Source organism: Penaeus vannamei, chromosome 27, assembly GCF_042767895.1.
Source record: "Penaeus vannamei isolate JL-2024 chromosome 27, ASM4276789v1, whole genome shotgun sequence".
In the NCBI taxonomy this organism is placed as follows: domain Eukaryota; kingdom Metazoa; phylum Arthropoda; class Malacostraca; order Decapoda; family Penaeidae; genus Penaeus; species Penaeus vannamei.
The window spans coordinates 8,212,828-8,217,827 of record NC_091575.1 but is presented as its reverse complement, the minus strand read 5'-3'; the positions used below and the strand labels follow the sequence as shown (position 1 = coordinate 8,217,827).

Genomic DNA, 5,000 nt, shown 5'->3' with positions numbered 1-5,000 from the left:
CGCCCAGTTCCGCCTCGGCCCCAAGTACTCGACGTGGCATTGACCTCTATTGCCCTCGGTGCCCTGATTCAAGCCTCATTTTCCCGCCAACTCTTTCAAACGTTAAGATATAAAACCCTTTCTAAATACCGACGTGGTGATGAAAGAGAATCATGATAATGGAAATGAAAATGGAGAAGAGTGTATACGTTGAGCAAATAAGCTGAGACATACCGTTAGTGGATCCTCTGTGTCAACAAAGGTTTTCTGAACTCCGGGGTCAGCGGAGCGGGGAGAGGCATTGCCTTATGCAGACAGGTTTACGGCATTGGCTACGGCGCATCATCTTTTTATCATCATAATCATCATCATCACAACCACCATCATCATCATAATAATCCTATCACCACTGCCACCATCATCTTCATCATCATCATCGCCATCACCATCACCACTATCATAATCATAGCACTATCGTCATCATCATTATGACCACCATCATCATAATCACATCATTCTCACCACAGTCACCGTTATTATCTCAGGGAAAAATATCGAATTGCACAAAAATGAAAATAAAAAACGTCACGGAGAAAGCAAGAGAAAGTAAATGAACTAAAAATTGCTCCAAAAGAAAGCAGGTTAAGCGGCCAAGGGTACGACTGTTGACCAGAAATCGATGCAAACTGACGAGAGGGAGCTTGATGTTATCAATTTTTCCTTTGATTTTATCTTTATTCTCTTTTAATCATTACCCTTTAACAACCACAATACGCTGAAGTTGCAAGTTGAAAAATGTTATGACTTGCTCTTCGATATGCTCTGAGACCATTGCAATATGGCTTCGTCTTACTTTCACTCAATAAACATTTAATATAAATCTGTGAAAGTCCAGTGACTGCGCGGACAAGGAAATCAATGTTGCGGGAGCGAATGCGAGATAGACACTTAGCCACATTTTTTCCAAGACTGAATGGCCAGTTTCGAAAATCATCGTGAAAGTTCGCCACTGTGTAAGTTTCTTCAATCCAAGATCATTTTAGCTATTAAATGTTATCAAATCGCTCAGAAGTCACAGGAATTTGTAGTGAAAGACAGAAAACGGGGATTTTTTTTATAGAAAACGGAAAGGACTTACTGTTCGATGGGGAGACTATTTTTCCACGAGACATCAGAGTTTAGATCTTTACTTTTGTGGCTTTGTCTCATCTCATATTTGTATAGATATTACTGTGCTTTTATTTACAGGAATATGCCACAGTTGGACCAGATAACAAGGTATGATGGTTTAAGAATATGGATTAAGTTTAAAAAATAATATGAAACTAAAATACCTTATATTATGGGATATTATTTTCGCCAGCTAAGATTAAATTAATCAAATCGTTTCTTTTCGAACCCCCGAATTTGGAAGACATCGTTTATTTTGATTTTCACTGTTGAACAATCTTTTTTCACATTACTTAATGGAGAGCGTAAATATGAATTTCATGAAAAGTGATCATGAATTTTGGAATTTTTACCTCCAAAAATTCTAATTTTGTTGACAGTTTGTTTTACAAAAAAGACCAAATAGGTAAATGAATGAAAAATAAATAACAAAAGACAATAAAAAAGAATGCTTTAGTTCATATGTAACGACATGAAAACGTCAAAGTTGGTCCCATATCCGTGTAGGCGTAGGGACAGGCAAGGTCTATATAAGTACATAAGTAACAGGTTCGTCGAGAAACATGCTAACTGAGCCGCGGGATGATGCGGCAGGGATGGCTAGTTCCCTTCCACCTAGACTTTGGTCCCAGCATGACGACGCCAGCATACCAGCGCTCACTCACAGCTGTCGACTGCATCTTCACACTGAGCATATAGTCATGCAAATAAAAAATTCGCTTTTTAACAATTCATTCACTGCACGTTAGATTAGAACTTACATCCGCGTTGAAATCTCCAATACACAAATGGTGGCGGGTCTTTTTTTTGTTCGATTTTCGGGTCAAAGATATCTTTATCTTTTGTTCTTAACTCACATGGAATAATTGGCTGTAAATGATACGATTTTTATACTTAATAAGTAGTATCTGAAGTTTTACTTGTTTTTGTTAACAAGTATGGGTATTTACACCTGTCGTAAGGTGAATATATCTACAACGGCAGGATTATAACTAGTAGGTTTATCTTCCATATATAATTAAGCATAAACTTGAACCGCATTCCATATCCATGAGACAAACGTTTGTAGTAAAAGAAAAAGTAAAATATGAAGCTACAACAAAACCTTTGCTTCATCTTTATAACTTTTCATTTACGTAATGTTAAAATATGAGAAGCATTTTTTTTACGGCAAAGGTTTATAAATGTGCTGGCTTTTGAAGGAAATTGCAGGGTAGACAGCCAGGCCAGAGCAACATCTGAATTCGTTACGTTTCGCTATATTTCAGAGCATCAGTATTTTGCGATCGAGATAAACTAACGGTTTAATAAACACGTTACGTAACCTTATTATTCATAAAACGCTACGCCGGTTCTTTTGCAGGTTGCTACAGCTCAACCTCAGCTATCAGGTTTACGTATTGCAAGAGAATTAAGAGTGAAAAAGCAAAAACTACAGACAGAGGCAGTGTCTTCCTGTCTTGAATTCTTGCGAGGAGAACAGGAAAGGGCGGACGGTGACCTGCAGTCCTGTATGAGCAACTCTCCGTGTGCCTATCCTCTCCACTCCCCTCCCCCCCCCTCCTTTTTTGTCCATTTCTACCTTGTCCACCTCTCTCCTCTCGATTCTCCCCTTTCTCGCTCTCTGTACCCCGCCTTCTCCCTCTCCTCTCTTTCATAACCTCACCTTATTTTTTCTCTCTCTCTGTCTGTCTGTCTCTCTCTCTGTCTCTGTCTGTCTAGCTCTCTCTCCTCTCTCTCTCTCTCTGTCTCTGTCTGTCTAGCTCTCTCCTCTCTCTGTCTGGCTCTCTCCTCTCTCTCTTTCTCTCTTTCTGTCTGTCTGTCTCTCTATCTCTTTCATTCTCTCTCTCTCTTTTCTTATTACCTATAATATTAAATCTCTCTACTTCTCTGCCTGTCTGTCTGTTTTTCTCTTTACCCCTCACTCCCTCTCTCTCACTCTCCCTATCGAGATATCTTAACCTACCCAATAACCCCCTCCTCTCGCTCTCTCGCTTTTTTATTTTTTCTCTAAATATATCTATCTACCTCTCTCTCTCTCTCTCCCAATCTATCTATCTGTACATGTATCTCATTGTTCCTCTCCTCATTCCTCACTCCCTCTTTGTCCACCTCTCCCCCCACACTCTCTCATTCTCTCTCTCTTTTCCCCTCCTCCCCTCTTCCCTGGTCCACCCACTCTCCTTCACCCCTCTTCTTTTCGTCAACTTTACCGTTTTACATATAAAACATTCAGCCATTATTTCGAGACGTTTTGCGAAGCATATGGTTTATACCGACGCAAGTGTCCCATTTTACGAGCTCAAAGTACGCGAAAAAGTTGAAACGGTACAACTGAATCGGTCCTTTCAAGTCGGTGAGCGGGGCATTTAATAGTCGTGATTGTGAAGCGGAAGTACGGAGAAGCGTATAATTAGCAAGAGTCTTTTGAGGTACACTGACGCAGTGAGAACGAGAGAGGGAGAGGGAGAGGGAGAGGGAGAGGGAGAGGGAGAGGGAGAGGGAGAGGGAGAGAGAGAGAGAGAGAGAGAGAGAGAGAGAGAGAGAGAGAGAGAGAGAGAGAGAGAGAGAGAGAGAGAGAGAGAGAGAGAGGGAGAGAGAGAGAGAGAGAGAGAGAGAGAGAGAGAGAGAGAGAGAGAGAGAGAGAGAGAGAGAGAGAGGAGAGAGAGAGAGAGAGAGAGAGGGAGAGGGAGAGAGAGAGAGAGAGAGAGAGAGAGAGAGAGAGAGAGAGAGAGAGAGAGAGAGAGAGAGAGAGAGAGAGGAGACACGCAACTAGAGAGACAGTGTGAGAAGGGGAGAGTATGTTTGGATGTTCACCGTAGCAGAACCTAACAAAGCGGATTAGAATCATTCTAATCTTCACTGATACTTGCTAACTAATAACCCCAACAAACCAATATAATAATAATATTAATCAGTGATAAGTACAGGCCTTACTAAGCAGATGAATGCTCTTGCTTGGTCATCTTGTTGAATACATTACATACAATACGTTCGCCTTTGTGTTTATATGTGTGATTGTGTGCGAGATTGTATGCGTGTGTTTGTTTGTGTGTGTGACTGCTCTCGTCTGTGTTTGTGTGTATTTTTTGTTTTTATGTTTGTGTGTATGTAAGTGGAGTGTATTTGTCTACATTCATTTAAACATATGTCTGTGTACCCGAGTTTATATATACACGTGTGTTAGTCCTTTAATTGCACTCAGTACAGTGACCTCTCTGGCGCTAGACGGTCACCTAAAACATTCGTAATTTTCTTGTCAGCTTCGGTTTTTATAAATCTTCCTTTTTCTTGAAATTACCTCCAGTTTTAGGCGGTAATTTGGTTCTCATTATGATGATTACACTTACGATGAGTCTACCATTAATGTTGATGAGACCTATAATGATATTAATATAATGAAAATATAGATCAATGAAAATAAAAATAAACGGTAACGATATAACACAACTTATAAAACTCATAATGATGATAACTGAAATAATATCAGTGATTATTGATTATAATTATCAGAGTGATGACAATAAAGAAAATGCTAATAACGATAATGATTGACAGAATGCATGGGGCGGTGCTAAAAATAGTTTTGCGCAAAACGTAGTTCATTTTTCTTTCCAGTATAGTTATAGTGTAATATATTGCATCAGACTAAAGAGGAACTGTACGGGACTGAACTGGTACAAACTACAATCGGTGCAGAGACCATTACATGTTTTGCAATATTGGCCATAATACATTGTTGCACGAAAATAAAGTATGTTAATGACTGGCATCCTGTTTTTAAAAGTGGGAGGCATTTTAAGAAGGACTATGGTGAATATTTTGATTGTTTTAAAATTCATTATTGTGAT

The 5,000-nt window shown here is 39.5% G+C and overlaps 1 protein-coding gene across 1 annotated transcript in view; it reads left to right on the top strand.

Annotated features, from left to right (window-relative positions):
* The window catches only part of LOC113821432 (UDP-glucuronosyltransferase 2A3), a 16,348-nt gene that overhangs the window by 423 nt on the left and 10,925 nt on the right, over window positions 1-5,000 (top strand). The gene's annotated exons all lie outside the window — the stretch shown is intronic.